Raw genomic sequence first — 25,054 nt, forward strand, 5'->3', positions numbered from 1 at the left:
TGAGTAAATGTACATTCCTTTGAATTCCCTTTTAGGCATTTCATCAATCACCTCATCTCAGTAGTCTAATATTAAAGTACTACTGTGCTCCTTTTGGGGAGTCCTATTTTCTTCCCTGTTCATGTTTCTTACATTTCTATGCTTCCTTTTACACACTGCAGAAACACTTGTTGATATCTCCTCTGAAGTGTTTTTTTTTCAGCATGTGCCTCTAGGCATAGTGGCATGCCAGTGCCTTCAGGGGATATCCAAAGGTACATGCTGGATGGAGCCAGGGATCTCTGGCCACCATTTTTGGGTGGGGCAAAACTTCAGGATAACACCCAAGTTATGCATGGCAGCTCTCCTCTGTACTCTGTAGGGGAGAGGAGATGACCACCCTAGTTGGTGTGATCATGGTCTCTGCCCTTCTCTGTGCCAACATGAGCCTCTCTGTGCCTGTACTCCCCACTCCCTGTCACATGAACTACACAACGAATCTATGTACCCCACAGAGTGTGCATGGATCACTTTGCAATGTCCACTTTGAGTACTCAGGGACTTCTGAGCTTCAGGAGTAGGGTTCAGGAATTGTCCAAAGACCCAGCCAACTCCATACCCATGTCAGTTTCCCAGCCTATCACAGTCACAGGATTCACAGAGTCACAGGTTGCAGGGCTCCCCACACAGACTGCAAGGAATCTTCCTGTGGCCTGTGAACCTCCACACCCAGCGAGACCACCACCTTGTCCCTGAATCTCATGCTTGGGTGGGAAGAAGTGAGGGGAGTAACATGCCAAGTAGGCACCTACTCCACCTTCACCTAGACTCAAAGTCACTAGAGACTGCAGAGTTCTCCCTCTAACAAAATCCACCAGGTTGCATGGCATGCTAAAGCCTTCAGCCACCCTAATCTGGGAAGATGGCACAGCCCCCAGTTCGCAGAGTGCCCTGTTATGGGGAGGGGGTTTTGCAATGTGCCCTTCCTTCACAGAGTTAAATGGGCAATCTGCCCCTGCCAACTCATCTGTCTGGACTCAGGGATAGTGGGGACTATGAAGCTCTCCTTCAGACAAGATCACCAGTGGAGCACAGACCTCTGCAAGCTCCTCACACCTCACATGGAAAGATGACCTCTCCAATAGACAACCACAGAAGACACTGGTGGTGACCTAAGAGCTTCTCTGTCAGGTGGCGGCTTTATCTGCTACACCACAGCACCGGACCCCAGATCCTCTTATTTCTGCAAATTTTTCAATGAAAACTTCGCTCTAAATCAAAGAGTCTCCCAGAAACACAAATCTTTCCTGTGTTTCTGATATCTTTCTTTTAGATTGAAATCAGCATGTGTTTTCCCTATTCAGTCATCTCAGATGATGAACCTAAGATGTTACTAGTAGTCTTGTAAGGGTGTTTGATAAGCTGGCACACCCAGGCCAATTACTGCAAGCATTATGAAGATGAAAAGTGTCAAACTGAAGAAAAATAATTACAAATTGTGTGCTTCATAAAGAACATGTATCTAGAACATATGATTTCTAGAATTCAAAAATACAGAATTAAACAACCCAACTTTACAGTGAATGAATGCAACAGAAAGTTCACCAAAAAGATAGAAATAGCTAAATGGGCCCATGAAAAAAGGCTCACAATAGAAAAATATTTACTACTATACTCCACTAAAATAATCTTTTAACCCAAAAGACAACATCAAATGTTTAAAAGTATGCTACAAAAAATTCAGATGTCACTGATGGGGAATGTATATTGGCAGATTCACTATAGAAAACAGTGTAATGATTTCTAAAAATGTGAAACACACTCTTATTACGTGACCTATTAATTTCACTCTGAAGACTATATACAAAAGAAAGAACTAATTTATATGGACAGAAAACACATCAGTATTTTCCAAGGGCTAGGAACAAAGGACAGAGATGAACTTAAATGGGCATGGAGGAACTATTTGGGGCAATAGAAATGTTCCGCAACTGGATTGCGATCATGTTCTTACACTGTACTTAGAATTAGTGATCATTTAGCTGTGCACCTACAATGAATGGGTTCTGTGGTATGTAAGTTATACCTCAATAAATGTTAACATTAAAGTATTATTAAAATGGCCACTTGTAAGAAAGCCTCACTTAATTGTACTTTTTATCTCCCATCAAAATTCACATGGAATACCCACAGAAATATCTGTTCAACAAATAAATGAATAAAGTATTTCCTTTCCACTAAAAATAATAATGAAAGGGTCTCAAGTAAAGTCAGATGCAAAGGAAAAGTCTGAGGAACAAGGTTTCAGCTAAATGTTACTCTTCTTACATCACTCTCTTCATCAGACTCTCCTAGCTACCATTCCAATAACACACTTAATTTTTCTATAATTTACCAAAATGACAGATATTATACAAAACAGATAATTTTGACTTATACATCTGCTTTGCTATCAAAACTTTAAATTCCTTACTAATAGTAATTTTAAACACATACATACAATAATATGGCTGATATATTTTACAACTATGTAAAAAATTGAAATTCCACATAATTTAGAGAGAAAAATATCCCTTACGTATCTTACTTTGAATTTACCACTGGTATTTGCTTGGAATTTCTCTGGCAATATGATTTGTAGAAATGAATTTAGCGAATCTGTAAAAAAAAATTAAAAAATAATAAGAACCTGTCTTAAATTTGACTAAATATCTATTCAGTTTCTTTTTACTTTATTAAAATACTGAGTTTATTTCACATGTCTATTTGTCTCCCCACCATTTCTACGTCTGACCACTGCTACTACTGTGTCCTATCATAACATTCCATACATACTTAAAACCAAACAAAGGGTGGAGTTCCTTCTTTAAAAACTAAACAGGCATTTTGGACAACACATTCTTGGCAATGGAACCTGGACAACATTTATCAAACACGGTAGGGAAAGTTCTCACTCTGCATTATAAAAAAAAAACAGCCTGATGGCCAGCGCCGTGGCTCACTAGGCTAATCCTCCACCTTGCGGCGCAGGCACACCGGGTTCTAGTCCCGGTCGGGGCACCAATTCTGTCCCGGTTGCCCCTCATCCAGGCCAGCTCTCTGCTGTGGCCAGGGAGTGCAGTGGAGGATGGCCCAAGTGCTTGCGCCCTGCACCCCATGGGAGACCAGGAGAAGCACCTGGCTCCTGCCATCAGATCAGTGCGGTGCGCTGGCCGCAGCGCGCCAGCCACGGCGGCCATTGGAAGGTGAACCAACGGCAAAAAGGAAGACCTTTCTCTCTGTCTCTCTCTCACTGTCCACTCTGCCTGCCAAAAAAAAAAAAAAAAAAAGCCCGATATCAACTGTTACAGAAATTAAATAAGACAGAAAATTTTAACAAACTGTTTAAACTATTTTCTTAAAGAGACTTCCTCCACTGCCAAAGATCTTGAATAGCATCCTGGTCAGTCATCCGGAAGCAATTCTTCACATAATTGATGAATTTGGCTTCCACTTTGGGACGAGAACCACCTTTTTCTATACTTGCTTGCATTTTTGCTTTAATGTCTTCTACGGAAGTAGGTCCTTTTGGTGTTTTAGGAGTTTTTTTCCTGTTTTTTGAAGGATTCTTGACCTTTTGATCTTGGTGTTGATGGTTTTGAGGCTTTCCCATTCTGGTTTGATTTCTATGCATTTTTGGCTGGGGTATCTCGTATAGATTTCTTCACTGGAGCTTTTTCTTCAGTTTCCTCTTCATCAAAATCATCATCTTCATCATCATCATCATTGTCGCCATCATCTTCATCATCATCTTCAGCAGCAAGCTTTACTTTTTTCTGTGGTACCTTGCTGCCACCTCCAGGGGCAGATCATTTTCCAGATATACTTAATAGCTTCACATCCTCTTCCTCTTCATCTTCGGACTCTGCATCTTCCTCCACAGCTACTAAGTGCTGTCCACTAATATGCACAGGCCCTGAACCACACTTCAACCTTAAGACCACAGGTGGTATTATTTCAAAGCCTCCAAGAGAAACCGTTGGCTGTACAGACAGTTTCAACATTGCCAGTGTGATGTTAATAGGGTTGCCTGTGTAATTCATTGCCTCTGCTTCAACAATGTACAGTTCATCCTTGGTACCAGCGCCTAAACTGACCGTTCTTAAAGATAACTGGTGCTCATTTTCATCATTGTCCACTTCAAAGTGATAATCTTTGTCAGCCTTTAGTTCACAACCAAAAAGATAGTTCTGGGGCCTCAGGGAGCTCATGCCCATGTCCACAGAATCTTCCATGAGGAGGAGGGATGAACTTGGGTGGGAGAGAAAGCGGATGGAGATTAGATGCCCACTGCTGCAAAGAACAGCTGCACAGGAAGGAATCACGCCAGGGGTCTATTCAGTTTCTTTCATAAGATTTGCCTATGAACATATTGGTGGCTCATCATTATGTATTCATTTTACTTTTTACTCACTGAATTCTTTATTCAGTGTAGCATTAAGCCTTTGACTATAATGTAAATTAAAAATATGTTATCTCAAAAATTAGAAAGGAGGAGAGGTAGAAAAGGATGGAGTGAAGATGGAAGGGAGGAAGGGAACTATATTACTCTTAGAATTACATCTATAAATGACATCAAATCCATTCTTTGTTCACTACTATGATATCAACATGAGAACTGGTGAGAATTATTCTGTAGTAATAATCATGCATTTTCTCTGAGAACCTAATACATTAATAAATTCCTTTAAAAATATAAACGAAGGGGAAAAACTTAAAATATCTAATTTGAAAACACATGAAATAATTATGAAAGATTTTTTTAAAGTGCAAAGAGCAAGTATTCAACCTATATAAAATTTGCTATTCTTGAAGAAAAACAGAACAAGTAGACAAAAAAGAATCAATGACATACATCAAAAAATTTCACAGGAGAAGAAGTTTAGCTAGAAAGTGCAAGTCCTGGCTCTGGCTTCAATTCCAGCTTCCCACCACTTCAGGCCCAGAGAGGTAGCAAGTGATATGTCAAGGTGTCAGGTCCCTACTACTCACATGGAAGACACAATGTGATTTCCTGGTGCCCAGTTTTAGTCTCTGCCTAGTCCTAGTCATTTTAGACACTTGGAGATTGGACAGGAGCTTGCTCTTTCTGTCTCTCTGCCTCTCAAATGGTATTAAAAATCAATAAAGAGTACTTTCCTGAAATAAAGGATTTGAAATAGACACTTTGTTTTAGGAAACTCTGATAATAAGTAAAACCACGTAGAATTACACCAAAGTGATTGGCATTCTAAGATAAACAATCCTAGAGAAACATAAGCAGAAATAAAATTTGGTATAAGGAGAAAATAGCAGGCTAGCTTGAGAATTCGTAAATGCAGTAATCAATGTTAAAATGCCAAAGAATAATGTCTTATTTACAAGAGAGTTAAGCTTTGATTATAAAGCAAATTGAAAGAATGTCATTGTAAAACTTAAAATAAGAACAGAGGAAGAGGGAGGTTGACAGTGAGGTATTAGGGTAGAAAATATTATGCTCTTAAAACTGTATATATGAGAGGCCAGTGCTATGGCACAGTGGGTAAAAGCCTCAGCCTGCAGCACTGGCATCCCATAGGGGTGCCATTTGGAGTCCTGGCTGCTTCATTCGGCTCTCTGGTATGGCCTGGGAAAGCAGTAGAAGATGGCCCAAGTGCTTGGACCCCTGCACCCCGGTGGGAGACCCGGAAGAAGCTCCTGGCTCCTGGTTTCAGATCATCACAGCTCTGGCCATTGCGGTCATTTGGAGAGTGAATCAGCAGATAGAAGATCTCTCTCTGGCTTTACTTTTCTATGACTTTTTTTCTTTCAAATAAATAAAATAAATCTTTAAAAAAAATACTGTACATATGAAATACATGAAATTTGTTCCCTTTATATAAATAAAAAGTAAAGTTAGTAAAAGAAAGTGAGAACCCAAAAAGTTTATTTTCAGCTAAATTGCTATTCAACTGTCAAAGCCAAAGACAGATAGTCACAAGCAAAAGTAAAATACTCAAGTAAAATACTACATATATGCCTGTTACAGAAGGCAGATAACTGTCTCCCAGAAAATCTATCAGTAGCATTGGAGTAAAAGGCCTAGTGATAGGGACTAAGTACACTTAAATACAGAATAAAACTGAAAGCTAAAGCAATTGTACAAACAACATTTATATAATAGATGCAATGTCAGAAAATTATGCAGACATAATATGACATAGTAAGTACAACAATTTTGTACATATCCAACAACATAGCAACAGAAGAAGAAGCACATACAAGCATACTAGTTTCCTTACATGTACAAGTGGTCAAAACTGACTTAAAATTACCTAAAAGGCAATCTATAGAAGTGAAATTGACACTTTGAGAAGCAATGCCTTTAAACAGCCCTTGTCAAGACCACTGAGGAACAGTTTTGGGTTTTTTTCCCCATACTATTTGTTGAACTTTTTACTTAATCATATGTATATAAAGTTAACTGAAAATAGATCTTAGTGAAAAATAAGAATGGGAATAGGAGAGGGAAGAGGAGGAGAAGTGGGAGGGCAGGTATGGTGGGAAGAATCACCATGTTCCTAAAGCTTTATTTAAGAAATGTATGGAGTTTCTATTCCCTTAGGTTTCTGGGGAAAAAAAGAAAATAAGCATATGAAGCTACGAAGCAGCATACTGTTTCATGGCATAAAGTTACAGAACAACTAAAGGAAAAATAATCATAATCATGTAGTAAAAGGGACAAGGAGGTACAAAGAAGTCGTAAGATACCAAATTTCCTAATTATTCATGGTGAAGAATCATTAGTTATTGCCTAAATAAAGGATTACATTTATTATATAAAACACTCTAAACATTCCAAATTAAAAGCATCTACAAGGTACCTAGAAAATAAACCCAAAACATTGCAGATTTATATGCTAATTTTTAAACATGACAAAAGCATTAAATTAGGTAATTATCACACAAATAAGAGGCAGTAAAAGTCAAACAGCTCCATTATTTTAATAAATTAAAGTGACTAAAAGAAAGACTCAGACTAGATACACAAAAACTGAAATCCAATTACTCACACCTGTGTAATATCAAACACTGACTCTAATACTAATTTTTGAGGCCTAAAATACTTAAGGCCTTAATACTTGCTTATGAACACTTGCTTATGCACACTTGGGTGATGAATGGAATTTAGGTTCTTATAGCTATGAGAGTACCCAGGGGTCGCAAATCCATCCGATCATAATTTAATGGAACAGTTTGTGTAAAGAGAGCAGTGACTTTCAGAATGCACACTTTACCTCTCTGACGAAAAGAGAAAGGGTTATTATGAAATGAATGGACAAATGGAAACCCCTGAATATCATCTCTACCATTAACAAAACATTACACAAAAAGTCCCTCTATATACAGAAATTAGTCCCATTATGATGGAAAAATATATGCAAGAGCAGCGATTCTCATTATAGTCCCAAAAATGATGTGCTTGCTCTACAAAAACAACATATATGCAACAAACGAATGGCAATGAATTTCCTTGAGTTTAATCGTGTATTAACTGCAATAACAGATATTATTCCAAATATGGACTGAAACAAATGAACCCACACATTAGCACCTATATGGGCCAATGACAGAAAAAGTTGCTGTTTTCTCTATCATAATAAGCAGAGGCTTTTAGCTTGCATTTTTGCTTCACAGTGATGGCAATATACCTGCACTCTCTTGCCTCATGACTTTGTTAAATCTCTGATTTTGATTTTAACTGGACACTAAACATCTCACTATCTGTGGCTGACAGAATGCTGGCCTTTTAAAGATCTACATACAAATCCCCAGATCTTTTGGATATGTTGTTATATGGCAAACACCATTAAGATAGTAAATCACCTGATCTTAAAATAAGATGATTATCTTGGAGTACCTTAGGGGTGAAAAGTGTCATTAAAGCAGAAGAGAGAAACAGAAGAGAGAAAGGCAGTGTTATAATGATTCAGCCCAATAGTACTGCATTTGAAGGTGAAGGAAAGCAGTTTCAAGCTAAGGAATATGGCCGGCCCCTAGAAGTTGGAAAAGGCATGAAAGCAAATTCTTTATTAGAGCATTCAGAAGAACACAGCACCCCCAATACCTTGATTTGAACCACTGAGGTGTACTTTAGACTTATGACCTACAGAACTGTATTTTATGGTAATTTTTTACATCAGCAACAAGAAACTAATATGCCCATTCAGAAGAAACTGGAGTACATTCATAATATCACGCCTCTGAGACCTGAATAAAGTAACAGGTGTCTTCTTTGTCTTTATAAGAAGAGGTATTTCAGAGTCTTAATTAAAGATATACATATACCACACACAGAGAAAATCAGTTTATAATGATCAGGTGGTCTAGACTGCACTGGAAAGTATCCTTCTCCATACTAAATGATGAGGTGCAACACTTTGTAGATCACTTTGGAATTTCAAAGCAACCTGTATCACATACAGCTTTGTTGCTTTGACCCTATAATGACAAACCAGAGGCTTCTCGATTTATAGGTAGCCTAAGAAAGAGAAGGCTCTTCAGTTGATATAGGCCACTGTGCAAGGAGCTCTATTGGTTTTCCTTTACAGCTAGGAGAAAAAAGAGCTCATGAAGAGACTGACTGAAATGTTGACGAATGCCTGTGTTAGGTCTCTTTAGGAGAATCCCAGAAAAGCTCCCAATAGTTTTGAACCAAGGAAATATCCTCAATTGTACATAAAATGGGTTGGATACTGCCCTCTCAAAATAAGTGTCTAACATGAATTGGTGCATGTATACTTATTTGGAAAATAAGTCTTTGCAAGCTATAATTAAACACGGGTCATGAAATGAGAGGATCATGGATTAGGGTGGACCTTAAATCCAATGACAAGCATCTTTATAACTAAGAGAAGAGGAGAAGACACACCAAGTAAGAGTAACAAGGATTGATAAAACCATCAGAAACTAGGGGTCAGGCATGCAATGCATGATCCAACCAAGTTTCCAAAAGGAACCAACACTACGAATCCTTTGATTGTATACATCCAGTCTCAAGAACTGTGAGAGAGTACATTTCTGTTATTTTAAACCACTCATTTGGTGGTTCATTATAACAGGCAAAAGGGGAAAATATAGCATATATCTCTTCAAGTATTTTTTTCTTTTAATAATGCTTCTGGCCCAATATTGGACTGTGATAGAGACTAAAACTCATACAATATGATACTATATAATTTGCAACCCGAGCCACACTTCACAAACTGACATTTTCAGGCACTCCCAGGAGTACTCATCAAATGGAACAGTTATATGTAGGGCTGCATTTTAAAAGTTCTTGAGGGGCCAGTGCTGTGGTGCATAGGCTAAGCATAGGGTGCTGCCTGTGGTACCAGCATCCTATATGGGCACAGGTTGTGTCCCAGGTTTGTGTCCCTTCCAATTTGGCTCTCTGCTATGGCCCAGGAAAGCAGTGGAAGATGTCCTAATTGCTTAGGCCTCTGCACTCACATGGGAGACCCAAAAGAAGCTCCTGGCTCCTGGCTTTGGATCGGCTTAGCTCAGCCATTGCGGCCACATAGGGAGAGAACTAGTGTATGGAAGACCTTTCCTCTGTCTTTCCCACTCTCTCTATTTAACTCTACCAATCAAATACTAAATAAATAAAATCTTAAAAAAGCAAAGTTATTGCAAGCTTCAGGTGGCATAAGTGGATGATCCACAGTCCACTAACCTTACACATCAATCTCTCAACCAACATTTATTGTTTCCTATGACAAGTTAAGTGAAAGAGGAAAATTATGTGTATGGTATGATAATAGTATTCAAATGTCATTCAAATGTCAACTGAAAAATCCTTACAAACCCATTTAGGCGTCCCTAAAAGCGATTAGAGAAAGGAAATCCTTCCAGCAAGTGAAATTTAAAGCAGTACATACTTTGTGCATATATTTCCTACATAAGGATTAGTTATATGAGGCAGAAAACTTCTTTTGTGTTGCCTTTTTTCCCTTTGTTAGATGTGATATTAACATAAAGATTCAATTCAGTTCATACAAACAATTCTAAAAATATAATCATACTTCCCTTCCTCATTTCCTTCCTACCCTATCTCCCTTTCTTTTTCCTTTCCTTTTTTCCTCCCTCTCTCTCTACTTCCCTTCCTAAAAGTTTAAGAATTATAATAGAGCCAGAGCTGTGGCACAGTAGGTAAGGCCACCACTTACAGTGCCATCATCCCATATCGGCAGATTGGAATCCCAGCTCCTCCTCTTCCAATATAGCTCTCTGCTATGACCTGGGAAAGCAGCACAAGATGGCTCAAGTGCTTGGGCCCCTGCACCCACATGGAAGACATGAAAGAAGCTCCCGGCTTCGTATCCATGCAGCTCCAGCCATTGTGGTCAACTGGGGAGTGAACCAGTGGATAAGAAGACCTCTCTCTCTCTCTCTCTCTGCCTCTCTCTTTCTGTGTAACTCTTTCAAATAAATAAATAATTTTTAAAAAAAAAGAATAAGAAGGATGCATATGGATGTTATGTACCTTGCCTAGAGGTCGCCTGTGGGACAAGCAATGCACTTTGATTAAACATGGTAAACTTAGTCTACAATTCAACTTCATGAAAGGACAGTTATGAAAATTTTAAAAATCTACCTGACATCAAAATATGCCTCAAAGTTATAGTAGAAACAAAAATTTAGTTATGCACAGGAACAGATAATGGAACAAAAAGTCCAGAATCAGGTACATCGCAGGCTGGCTGTTTTGCTATCTGTTCTTTCTCTGCACTGCTCTGCCAGGAGGCTGTTATTTTACTGATTGCATGGCAAAAGCTCCTTTGCTCTCTGATCATGAATGAGATCCACCAAAGAGAAGCACTGGCAAAGGGATGAAGTATAAAGAGGCCAAGGCATTTTATTTGTACTGTCCTTTTCAAAACTGGATATTTTTAAATTTTGTTACTTGAGTGGCACAGAGAGTTTCTAAGCCCTCATTCACTGCCCAAATGCTCTCAATAGCTGGGGGGCTTAAGCCAGGAGCTGTGAGTCAGGAATTCAATCCTATGTGGGTAGCAGAAACCCAACCACTTGAGCCGTAACTGTCATCTTCCAGTGTATGCACTGGCAGGAAGCTAAAATGGGGGGTAGAACCAGGACTAGAACCCAGGGACTCTGATACAGGATGCAAATATCTCAATGGGCAGATTACCCAGTTGGCTAAACACCTGTCACCATAATTGACTATTTTTTATAGAGCTGCATCTCAAAAGCCACAGCTTCTGTTGAGACTGTCTTCAATAAATTAATCTCTCTAGGTTCCACCAACATCATTGTGTTCCCTTGCCTCTTTATCCCTAAGGGTGATAAAAAATGATTTCCACAGTTGGTTTAATAGCCTTTATTGATTGCCTTAATCATGTCCATAATTCTGTGAATAGTACTTTCAGTGAACTCTTGTTACATCCTTGAGTGTGATGGTTTTCTCATACTGGATGACAGATTGAAAACAGAATTTTACATATTTGACAAGCACATGGATAGCTACTTTTATAAAGGGGTTTGGGATGTTGGTAATCTGTGGCATTACAAAACTATATATTGTCTATTACCTTAGATGGCAGGATATTAAGTGTGGATGAGGTATAAGGTAGTAGGAGGACTACATAATCTCTATAAAAACATTAGCAATAATATACAAGTAGATGGTAAGTAAGACTGCCTGAAGTAACAACAACAAAATAAAATAGCTTAAGACTTTAAATTTTCAACTTTATACACAGTTCATCAAAAAAAGCCTTTGGTAGCCTTAAAGAAACTCCTTAATTCATTTGGCTGTTCAAAAGTTGTGGTGCTACTGTAACTGTAACTCCATGATTTTTCTTATGTAATAATATAGGGACACTTTAGAGAATAATGAGATGCTGAGTTCTGCAATAGATATAATTGGGCAGCAACAGATAAGACTAAGCACAGCTGTCTTTGGGTGCTCCACTGCAGCTGGGTTGCCAGAGTCCTGCACTGCCAGCTTTGGTTGCTGTGGCTCAGGGGAGGGACGTTTGAGGTGGGCTTTGGGGACCCAGTCCCTCTGCCCTTGAGCTGTGAGGAGATCCCTTTCTGAAAAGTGAAGGGAGAGATCTCTGTGGAGGCTAACAGGTGCTGTGGGGATCACCACGAGATGATGTGCGTCATGTGGTACTCAGTGCCTCCCACTGTGCAAATGAGGAAATGCTTTTTGAAGGATATTGACCTGGCCTAGAAGACACTTACACATGTATCACAAAATGAGGATTTATGTGCGCTTTCCTAAGAGTGAAAGAATCTTCTATTTAGAGACATTATCAGAGAGATTCGTGAATCGCAGTTACTCAGAGTGGAGCAGAGAAAAGCCTGAAGTTCAAAGAACTATCAGAGCATCAGAGCTCTGTGAACAGGTTAACTTGGTACTATGGGGATCCAAGGACTACTACAGTTTATCAAAAAAGCTTCTGAACCCATCCCTGTGAGGAAATATAAAGGACAGGCAGTAGTTGTGGATACATATTGCTGGGTTCACAAAGAAGCCACTGCTTGAGCTGATAAATTAGCCAACAGTGAACCTACTGATAGTTGAAATCTGCAAGATTTTCATTGCTACTCTCACAGTTCTTTGAACATATCTTCACGGGAGAACATTAGTGTTTTGTAATACTGGATTCTGATTTTTGACTATTTGGAAGAGTTGTTCAAAATAAATAAAGTCAGTGTTTATTATTAGAGGTATGTGGGATTTTGAATGAAATTTGTTTATTATCTCATAGAATTAAACCTGTTCTTGATTTTTTTTTTGGACAGGCAGAGTGGACAGTGAGAGAGAGAGACAGAGAGAAAGGTCTTCCTTTGCCGTTGGTTCACCCTCCAATGGCTGCCGCGGCCGGCGCACTGCAGCCAGCTCACCACGTTGATCCGAAGGCAGAATCCAGGTGCTTCTCCTGGTCTCCCACGGGGTGCAGGGCCCAAGCACTTGGGCCATCCTCCACTGCACTCCCTGGCCACAGCAGAGAGCTGGCCTGGAAGAGGGGCAACCGGGACAGAATCCGGCACCCCAACTGGGACTAGAACCCGGTGTGCCGGCACCACTAGGTGGAGGATTAGCCTAGTGAGCCATGGCACCGGCCCTGTTCTTGTTTTTGATGGATGTACTTTACCTTCGAAAAAAGTAGAAAGGTCTAGAAAAGAACGACATGCCAGTCTCCTTAAGGGAAACCAGCTTCTTCATGAGGATAAAGTCTTGGAAATCCAAGAATGTTTTACCTGTTCTATCAATATCACACATGCTATGGCCCACAAAAGTGATTAAAGCTGCTAGACCTCAGGGAGTGCACTGACTTGTGGCTCCTTATGAAATTGATGCACAACTGCCCTGTCTTAACAAAATTGGAATTGTATAAGCAATAATCAGAGGATTCTGATCTACTAGCTTTTGCCTGTAAGAAGGCGATTTTAAAAACGGACCAATTTGGAAATGGACTAGAAATTGATCAAGCTGGGCTGGGAATATGTAGACAACTTGGGGATGTACTCTCAGAAGAGAAATTCTGTTACATGCATATTCTTTCTGGCTTTGACTATCTCTCATCACTACCTGGGATTGCACTAGCAAAGGCATGCAAAGTACTAAGGCTGGCCAATAATCCTGACATTGTAAAGGTTATCCAAGAAAATTGGACATTATCTCAAGATGAATATAACAGTACCTGAGGATACACTGAAGGATTTATTCAAACCAACAATACCTTCCTTTATCAACTAGTTTTTGATCCCATCAGAAGGAAACTCACCCCTCTGAATGTCTATGAAGATGACATTGATCCTGAAACACTAAGCTACACTGTACAGTATGTTGATGATGCTATAGCTCTTCAAATAGCACTTGGAAACAAGAATATAAATACTTTTGAGCAAACTGATGACTACAATCCAGATACCACCATGCCTGCCCAAATAAGAAGTCATAGTTGGAATGACAAAACCTGTAAAGACATTTAATGTTGATAGCATTTGTCATAGGAATTATTGCCCTAAAATTGGGTCAGAAATTGTTTCAGATGTTACATGATTGAAGGAAAATCCAAGTACCGTGGGCACTGTGCCAAAAGATTGACTCTTCCAAGGAAGTTATCTATTTTGAAAAGAAAAAGAAGTGAGCCGTCAGAAGATTATCTATTGAGACAATATTCCCTTTCATTAACAAAGAAGACTAAGAAAAATAGCTGTGGAGGTAATAAATCAATGAACTCTTCTGAAATGTTCATACCTGACCTGGAAGATGACAGTACTAGTGAAAAAAAACTTAAGTACCCCACCGAGGACAATAAATAAGTTTGCAACATTTTGCGAAGAAAAAAACGCAGAAAATAATAGTGTGGTTCCAGGAATCAGAAGCAGGCTTTTGTTTGTTTGTTTTGTAGCTCTCTGGATTTTGCTGATTGTGTGTCAAAGAAAGAGCAACCAGGGTCTCAAAAAGGAGAACACCCCAAGTCAATCTGATTGTCCAAACCTAGAAGGCAAAAAAACTGGAAGCACGTAATTCAGATGATCAGATTCCAGATGATGTAACTGTGTTTGTTGATGAAGAGCCTCAGATTTTGAAGACCAGCAAATTCATACAGACCATTTCACCACCAACTTTGGGGACATTAAAAAGTTGTTTTAGTTGGTTTGGAAGTCTTGGAGAGTTTTCAAGAAGTCTGAGCCCCTCTGCAAGCATAGTATTGCAACACTTTCAAAGAAGAAGCAGTTCCCCCACCTCTGTGCCTGAAAATACTATAGCAAGCGGTGTGATATATCTCCATTAAAGGCTGACAAGTCAGTTGATGAATTTCATCCCTTACCTGAAGAGGGTTGTTCTTCACAGTCTCAGGAAAGTGTGGAATTATCACCACACAGTTTAAATACATCAAAACTGTCTCAAGCTTCCAGTGAAGATTCTGATTCAGAAGAATCTGATTACAATATTAAATCATTTGATAATCAAGATAATCAGAACTCTGAGCTGCATTTATCTCATTCCTTGGCAAAAAGCATATTACTAAAGATTAAGGTTCCTGGGCTATATAAACCTTGCTCTGTAGACTCCCTTCCTACCGCCAAGATCAAACCTCTGATGCCTGCCAGAGCCAGTGGGCTTAGCAAGAAGCCAGCCAGCATCCAGAGCAGAAATTACCATAATGCTAAGAACACACCAGAATTTCAGGAAAAAAATCAATGATCTCTGGGAAAATTTTGGCTTTAAAAAAGACTCCAAAAAGCTTCTTTCTTGTAAAAAGCCCCTGTCTGCAAAGATAACATCCAACTAACTCCAGAAATGGAAAAGGATATGTTTAACAAGCCTGAATCTGCTCATGTTCAGAATGCTAGGAGGCTGTTGCTTGCAAGAGAATCTTATCAGTTTTAAGTCCTTATTTGAGAATAAGGCAATTACCAGCTTGAAAGATTTGTTCTTAAATCTATGCCATTTTAAAAATAGATTTTTTTTGTATATTGAAAAAATAAAACTAAGCACAACTTCCAAACTCCCTCAGCCTTCCCTGATAATGTCAGTGGCCCTGACCTCTGGCTGAAAAAATAAGTCTTCTGCTGCAATAAAAACCTTCTACTTGCTTCACTCAGAGCTGTAGCCTCATGAAGGACTCACTGCCACAACTCTTATTGTCTACTATCTCCTGTCTCCTGCCAAAAGTTAAATCTAGAGCATCTAGAGTAATACTACCCTGAGAAAAAACAAATCAGACATCAAAGTGCTGCATGATTCAAGCAGGAATCTTGGAACAATACGGAGGAGACAATCTCATGAGAGTCAGTGGGAAGAAGTTTGGATAGGACCAAATGTATTAATATGGAACACTCATCTAAGATTTAGGACTTAATATATTAGCTCTGTCATCTGAGAGTAGATCCTACCATATACTGCAATGATTAATTGAAACACAAATTCTACAATGATCTTTGGCCAATTAAGTTAAGATGCAAAAAATCCCCGAAAAATACGGTAAGAGTCAGGGATCTTTAGGCATAGGGAGGGACATGGAAATATAAGAGACAATCTATTGTGCGCATTTCACTTAACCATCCCACAACCAACAGGGTTCAGATTTTCTGCAAAGGCATTAACAAATGCCTTTGTGTGGGACGCACCAGAACCTCTGAAAACTACTGATGTCGGCCATCTCTAGGCCAAAGATGACCTGAGAGAATAGTACAACAGAACAGAGTTCCTTGATTTCTGGGAATAAAATAAATTTTGCAGTGGTAGAGAAGAGGAAGCCCTTAACCCTCAGATACAAGGAAGGCACCATTATCAAAAGATGCTACAAGGACAAGAATGACAAACATAATGCTTTAAGAGATCCTTTTAAGATTCTAACTGATCAGATTCTCTAGGAATTAAACAGGTGGGCAGCCTGGTCAAGAAAATTCTGCTTTACTTGTGTACAAACTGATGTGACTTACCATTTAATCTATTCAAAGATTTGGAGTCTCTTCAATGAGACAGAGAACAAGTTCCCTTTGGAAAGCACCTTACAATGCTGTCACAGTAATATACTATTACACCCCCCAGCCCTCAACTTTCTCCATGTGCCCCATGTCTCTGTACCATAATTTATATGCATTGGTGAAAGGGAAATAACCAGACTTGTAAGAAGTTTTTATTTACTTACTTTGAACTGATACTAACCTTAGCGATTCACAGTACAAGTGGCATCAAGATTTACTGTTCATAATAGGGAATATGTATTATCAATAGATAACCTGTAGTCTGGTTTCATCAATTGAAAAACTACTATAGTTTGTTTTGTGACAAGAACTAGCTCTTTGAAATTAGTCTCCTTAGTTTACATGAAATTATAGTTGACTTACAGAAAACAAATGTAGCTCTCCATGTGTTACCTTCTCTGGAACAAATTCCCATCGCTCCTAATACTTCATATTAGAGTGCTTCCAAAAGTTGTTTGGAAATCAGATTAAATGTTTATATTGGTGCAAAAGAATCTGAAATCCATGCATTTGGCTATGGATAATGGTGACAGATGTACAGCAGGTTAAATGCACTTAATTGCACTGAAATTGTAATCAAAATGGTTTAAATCAAACAGTTTGTTAATGTTTATGGTTAAGATATCAAGGTTACAGCATAGAAGTTTAAACAAAAGGCAATGGATTCCCGATATGCCAGCAACAAGAGCAATTTAAAATTAAAAGTATATTGTCATTTACATTAGCACCTCCCAAAATATTATGTCTATTATGCCTTCTCTCTATGAAGAAAACTACAAAACTTATAAAAGATATCAAAGAACAACTAAATAAGTTGATTGACAGGTTGGTTGTGGATAAGAAGATTCATTAATGTCAAGAAGTCATATCTTCCCAACTTGATCTTCAGATTCAAACAATCCCAACCAAATTGTAGGAAATTATTTTGTGAACATCAACTATTAATTTGAAAGTTTACATGGACAGGCCATGAAGACCCAGAAAATTCTATTCAGTATTGAAGGAGAACAAAGTCAGGGGCTTACATCATCAAAGCCCAAAATTTAATCTAAAGCTACAGTAATCAAGACAATGTGATGTTGGACAAAGAACAGAAAAGTAGATCAACAGGACAGAAAAAAAGCCCAGAATGAGATTCATTTAAATGCACTCAAAAAGAACCAAAGGCAGTAGTACTGGGGAAAGGCATTTTTTTTTTCAATAAATGCTGCTAAAACAACTAGACATCCACATTGCTCAAAAAGATCTAGGTACAGAGCTGGTGTTGTGAGGTGGCCGTTGAAGTCACCATCACAGGCACCGGTTCATGTCCCAGCTGCTCCACTTTTGATCCAGCTCCCTGTATTTAATGGCCTGGAAAAGGCAACAGAAGCTAGCCCAACATGTTTGGGCCCCTACTTCTCACATGGGAGACCAAGATGAGGCTTCTGGCTCTTGGCATCAGCCTGGCCCAAAGCTCACTATTTGACCATCTCGAGACTAAAGCAGTGGATGCAAGATCTTCTCTTTCTCTGCTTCTCCCTCTCTGTAACTTCAACTTTCAAGATAAATTTTTCAAAACAAATTAAAAAAATAAAAATATGGCCAGCGCCGGGGCTCACTAGGCTAATCCTCCACCTAGTGGCGCCGGCACACCGGGTTCTAGTCCCAGTCGGGGTGCCGATCCTGTCCCAGTTGCCCCTCTTCCAGGCCAGCTCTCTGCTGTGGCCAGGGAGTGCAGTGGAGGATGGCCCAAGTGCTTGGGCCCTGAACCCCATGGGAGACCAGGAGAAGCACCTGGCTCCTGCCATCCAATCAGCACGGTGTGCCGGCTGCAGCACGCCTATCGCGGCGGCCATTGGAGGGTGAACCAACGGCAAAAGGAAGACCTTTCTCTCTGTCTCTCTCTCTGTCCACTCTGCCTGTCAAAAATTAAAAAAAAATAAAAATTAAAAAAAATTAAAAAAATAAATAAATAAAAATAAAGAATCTACACACAAAGCTTATAGCCATCAGGGCTGGCATTGTGATATAGTAAGGCTAAGCCTCCACCTGTAGTGCCTGCATCCCACATGGGCAGCAGTTCCTGTCCTGGCTACTCCTCTTCTGATCTGGCTGGGAAAGCAGTGTAGGATGGCCCAAGTCCTTGGGCCCCAGCACCCACGTGGGAGACTGAAAGAAGCTTCTGGCTCCTGGCTTCGGATCAGCGCAGCTCGGGCGGTTGCAGCCATTTGGGGAGAGAACCATGGATGAAAGACCTCTCCCTTTGTCTCTACCTCACTCTGTACCTTTTTCAGATAATTAAAATAAATCTTTAAAAACATTGATAAAAGATCAAAATTTAAGACAGATAAATCAAGGGATTTAAATGTGCATCAAAGTATTACGGAAAGCTCATTGGATATATTTTAGATTGTACACTGCAACTAACGTTTACCAAGTGCCAAGTTTTGGTGTAGTAGCCAAAAAAAAGACCCTCGGTTTTCTAAAAGGCTAGTAAACAACTTCTCCCCTTTCCAACCACGTATGCTGGATTTTCACCCTATACTTTAAGTGAAAGACAGCAAAATGCAGAAGCAGATATGTGAATACAGTTGGTGTCTAAATCTGACAGTTGAGATTTACAAGACAGTAAAACAATAGTTTTCTACTTTGCTTTGTCTTGGAAAATACTATTTAAAAATGTGTTACTTTTGTTAACATACATATATTAACACATCCATTAGTTTTAAGTAAATGTTTTTAAATTCCTGTTTGTTTTTAACGTTTTTAAGTATTGACAGATATATAAGTCCATTCAAGCAAGAGCTCTTTGAAGATCTATTCAGGGGTTCTGAATCCAAAAAGCTTGGGAACCACTGCATTAAAAACATATAACGCGTTATATATTCAGCATATCACCACCAAATCATTCCAGTTTTAGTATATGTGCTGCCGAGGCGAGCACTCACCACAAAATCATATGCTGAAATCCAAAACCATAAGAGCATTTAGTGATGGCCTTTCAGAAGCAATTAGAGTGAGAGGAGGGCATGCCCTGGGGCCCTCAGGGTGGGATTCAATCCCTTAGAAGAAATGGGATGCCCTTGCTCAGTCTCCCTGCACACTAGGAGACAAGTGAAAAGGAAGCTGTTTTCAAGACAGGAAGAAAACCCTTACTAGAACCAAAGCAGACTGAAGTGTTGCTCTCAGCCTTCCTGCTCCGACACATGAACGGCCGCAGCACCCAGGACACCCGGGCCCACGCGGGACAGTGACTCTGGGACAAGTGACAGCTGGACACGGTCGGGGTCGTCGGGTCCCGGGGTCCCGGAGTTCCTGAGCTGTTTTCCCGGCACAGGGTGCGTTTTGTGACGCGCAGGCCGCATCCGCAAGGGCTGACAGAACGCAGATTCTCAGCGCACAGGTCTGTCCCCGGGCTTGTGAAAGTAACGTCCCCCTCACGGGTGGCTCTGCATCCCGACGCGGCGCCCTCCAAGGGGCACCGGGCAAACAGGGAGCGAGGCGCCAGGCCGCGGCCGTCGCAGGCAGCCGAGCCCGCTCCGGGAGCGCAGGAGAGAGGCCGCCCCGCCCCGAGGGACGGCGGGGCCCCGGGCTTACCGGGCCTCGGCGCTGGGCAGCCACGGAGCCCGGCCAGCAGCAGCAGCAGGCGCAACATGGCGTTGGTACTGGGCGCCGAGCGGGAACTGACGGCGCGGCCGTTGGGCGGGAAGCCGTCGAGCGCCGTTATCCATCTGCGGGCGGTGTTCTCGCGAGACCCTGGAGCGGGATTCCCGCGGCGCCCGGAGGCTGCCGGCTGCGCGCCGCCCCAGCCCCGGGCTCGGCCCCCACACACCTGCCCCTCCAGTGTGATGGCCCAGAGAACCAACGCGTTCTCCTTTAATAACACAAGTTAGCAAAGGTGGTGTGGTTAGACGTAAAGGTGAAGGTTTCACCAGGGTTGTATCTAAAAGTAGAACTTTAATTGTTGTGATCGTAATGCGTATTTAGGAAGATACTGGGAGACAGAATTTCAAATTTTACTTATTGTGAATTTTTTATTGTACATTATACAAACGAAACACATTAATATCATTAGAATAAGTTAGAGAAGATTATATGGACCTACTAAATCATTGGTGAAGTAACTGACCGAAAGTGTCTCTTATCATCTAACTGTTAATTCCTACAGCTCTATTAATGAGGGAAAATTTAGACAATTTTAAGATCATGAGCTGGGAGCCCCACCTCCTTCATTCTGTTGCAATGCTCACCAACCTGTCAATCATGGGACCCCTCCCCTGAAAGTACTTTTACACAGCATAGTGGGGGTAGTATCATGTAAACACTTTCAGTTTTCTAAATTCATAAAAAGGTAGGAAGAATGGAAGTTCACGCTCTCCTTCTGGACTCAGGAGGAGCAGAGCAGGTTATGGTAATTCCCTGTCAGCTTTCCCAAATAAAGCCCTAATGAGCCTGTGTACTTTTCTCACTTTGTAAATAAAGTTTACCACACTGCATGCCACTTTTGTGCCTGTACTTACAATTCTGTAGGTCAAAGGCAAGAGTCTGGAAAATTAATTTAGGTCCAACATAGCCCACAACACTATGAGGGCAAATAATGCAGTGTTGGAGAAGACCTTGAGCACTCTCTGGCTCCTGTGTATCTATTACCTGCTACCCACCAACACCCACTTCATAATGGTTTGCATGTACTGTGAAAATGGAGAAGAGATGCAAGAAAATATTTCCATCACTTTCTACCTACCTACAGTAACAGCACTTTAAAGATGGAATCAAATTCTGCTTCTCAGAATGAGAATTATGATGAAGAGAATGACATGTTCACAGCTTGACTAAATCTTAACCACAGTATATACAGAAATAAAAACATATTTTAAATAAAAATTTTAAAAAGCAAAAAAATCACCATGTGCTCCATAATTATTGTTTTTAAATTAAACGTGTGAATTTTAAAAACCAAATTAAGATTCTTTGTGTGATTCTTGGGAAAGAGCAGACGAATATTACGCCCACAAGAGCCAGAGACTGGAAGCTGACTACCTTAAATTCCACTCAGCTGTGTGGAATTACTTCCATACTAATCAGAGAGAGAGAGAGAGAGAGAGAGAGAGAGAGAGATTAACCACTAGTAACCTAGGTGTGTCTCCTTTGGCACACTCTTAACCCTGAAGAACCAAACAGAGGTCAGTGGCCTCACCATTCTCAAGCCTCTAAGGCTCCATCAAAAGCAGACAGTCCACTTAATACAGTCATAGCATAACAAGAAAAAGACACCACAGCGAGGGAAGAAGAATCCAAAGAATATCTCCACAACACCAAGCAACAAACGCAGAAACCAAGGAAACAAGAACAAGGAAGACAGTATGATGGCCCCAAATGAACAAGACACCCAAAGCCAAGATTATGAAGATGATGAGATAGAAGAAATGCAAGATACAGATTTCGAAAAATTTATAATAAGAACACTTAGAAGTTTTCAAAAATAAATTCTTGAACTACAGAAATCCTTACTGGACAGGATAGAAATTCTCTCTCATGAAAATGAAATATTAAGGAGGAATCAAAATGAAATGCAGAAACTAGTACAACAGGGAAGTGTGATAGTGAAGAGAAATCAAAATGAAATGCAGAACTCAATAGTCAAATGACAAACACATTAGAGAGCCTTGAAAACAGTCAGTGAAGCAAAAGAGAGAACATCAGACTTAGAAGACGGAGCACAGGAAAGTATACAGTCAAACCAAAGAAAAGAAGAGGAAATTAGAAATCTAAGAAATATTGTCGGGAATCCACAGGATACTATTAAAAAACCCAACATTTAGGTTATAGAAGTTCCTGAAGGCATGGAGAGACAGAAAGGATTAGAAGGCCTTTTTAGTGAGATACTAGCAGAGAACTTCCCAGGTTTGGAGAAGAACAGAGACATCCTAGTACAGAAAACTCATAGAACCCCCAGTAAACATGACCAAAAGAGATCCTCACCACGACATGTTGTAAACAAACTCACTGCAGTGAAACATAAAAAAGATTCTAAAATGTGCAAGCGAGAAACGTCAGATTACTCTCAGAGGATCCCCAATTAGACTCACAGCAGACTTCTCATCAGAAACACTACAGGCTTGGAGGGAATGGCGAGACATAGCCCAGGTACTAAGAGAGAAAAACTGCCAGGCCAGAATATTATATCCTGCAAAGCTCTCATTTTTGAATGAAGGTGAAATAAAGACCTTTCATAGCAAACAGAAATTGAAAGAATTTGTCACCACACATCCAGCCCTACAAAAGATGCTTAAAGATGTGCTACACACAGAAACACGGTCATCAATATGAAAGAAGGTAAAGGAAGAATACCTGCCAGTAAAAGATCATAGGAAGTTCAAAGCATATACAAGAAAATATCTTCGGGAAAATGGCAGGGTAAAGTTACTACTTATCAATAGTCACATTGAACGTTTATAACTTAATTCTCCAGTTAAAAGGCACAGGCTGGCTGAATGGATTAAGGAACAAAACCCATCTATTTGCTGCTTACAAGAAACACATCTTTCCAACATAGAAGCATACAGACTGAAAGTGAAAGGCTGGAAAAAGATATTCCATGACACAGAAATGAAAAAAAGCAGGTGTAGCCATATTAATATCAAACAAAATTAACTTTAACACAAAAACTGTTAAGAGAGACAAAGAGGGACACCATATAACAATTAAGGGATCAATTCAACAGGAAGATATAACAATTATCAATGTATATGCACCTAATTACAGGGCACTGATTTATTTAAAAGATATGTTAAGGGACTTGAAGGGAGACTTAGACTCCAATACAATAGTACTGGGGTACTTCAATACTCCACTCTCAGAAACAGACAGATCAACCAGACAGAAGATAAAAAGGAAACAGCAGATTTAAATGACACTATAGCCCAAATGGATCTAACAGATATCTACAGAACTTTTCATCCTGCACGAAAAGATTTTACCTTCTTCTCAGCAGTACATGGAACCTTCTCTAGCATTGAACACATACTAAGCCATTAAGCAAGTCTCAGCAAATTTAAAAGAATTAGAATCATATGATGCAGCTTCTCAGACCATAATGGAATGAAGTTGGATATTAGCATCTCAGGAATCCCCAGCACAAATGCAAACACATGGAGATTGAACAACATGCTCCTGAATGAACAATGGGCCATAGAAGAAATCAAAAGAGAAAGCAAAAACTTTATGGAAGTCAATGAGGATAACAGCACAATATATCAAAACTTATAGAATACAGCAAAAGCAGTGTGAAGTGGAAAGTTTATTTTTTTATTTTTTTAATTTTATTTTTTTAATTTACCCAAAGATAATAGTTTATTTTTTTAATTTTATTTCATGAATATAAATTTCCAAATTACAGTTTATGGATTAAAATAGCTTTCCCCCCATAACTTCCCTCCCACCCACAACCCTCCCCTTCCCGCTCTCGCTCCCCTTCCATTCACATCAAGATTCATTTTCAATTCTCTTTATATACAGGAGATCGATTTAGTATATATTAAGTAAAGATTTCAACAGTTTGCACTGACATAGAAACACAAAGTGAAAAATATTGTTTGAGTACTAGTTATAGCATGAATTCACATTGTACAACACATTAAAGACAGAGATCCTACATGGGGAGTAAGTGCACAATGACTCCTGTTGTTGACTTAACAATTGACACTCTTGTTTATGGCATCAGTAATCACCCTAGGCTCTTGTCATGAGTTGCCAAGGCTATGGAAGCCTTTTGAGTTCACTGACTCGGATCTTATTTAGACAAGGTCATAGTCAAAGTGGAAGTTCTCTCCTCCCTTCAGAGAAAGGTATCTCCTTCTTTGATGGCCTGTTCTTTCCACTGGGATCTCACTCGCAGAGATCTTTCATTTAGGTCATTTTTTTTGCCAGAGGGTCTTGCTTTTCATGCCTAAAATACTCTCATGGGCTTTTCAGCAGGATCTGAATGCCTTAAGGGCTGATTCTAAGGCCAGAGTGCTGTTTAGGACATCCACCATTCTATGAGTCTACTGTGTATCCCGCTTCCCATGTTGGACCATCCTCTCCCTTTTTTACTCTATAGGTTAGTATTTTACTCTATAGGTTAGTCTTGTTTATGTGATCCCTTTGACTCATAGTCCTATCATTATGATCAATTGTGAACAGAAATTGATCACTTGGACTAGTAAGATGGCATTGGTACATGCCACCATGATGGGATTGAATTGGAATCCCCTGGTATGTTTCTAACTCTACCGTTTGGGGAAAGTCAGCTTGAGCATGTCCCAAATTGTACATATCTTCCCTCTCTTATTCCCACTCTTATATTTAACAGGGATCATTTTTTCAGTTAAGTATCAACATTTAAGAAGAACTGTGTATTAATTACAGAATTCAACCAATAGCATTAAGTAGAACAAACAAAAGAAAATACTAGGAGTGTTAAAGTATTAAGTTCTTCATCAACAGTCAGGACAAGGGCTGATCAAGTCACCGTTTCTCATAGTGTCCATTTCACTTCAACAGGTTTTCTTTTTGGTGC

The 25,054-nt window shown here is 39.8% G+C and overlaps 2 pseudogenes; one reads left to right on the forward strand and one right to left on the reverse strand.

The window, feature by feature from the left end:
- Positions 1-3,350: 3,350 nt before the first annotated feature.
- On the reverse strand, positions 3,351-4,253 carry LOC133774985 (nucleophosmin-like; annotated as a pseudogene).
- An 8,171-nt stretch (positions 4,254-12,424) lies between these two features.
- On the forward strand, positions 12,425-15,412 carry LOC133775473 (exonuclease 1-like; annotated as a pseudogene).
- Positions 15,413-25,054: the final 9,642 nt, after the last annotated feature.

This window comes from Lepus europaeus, chromosome 16, assembly GCF_033115175.1.
Source record: "Lepus europaeus isolate LE1 chromosome 16, mLepTim1.pri, whole genome shotgun sequence".
NCBI classification, from domain to species: Eukaryota; Metazoa; Chordata; class Mammalia; order Lagomorpha; family Leporidae; genus Lepus; species Lepus europaeus.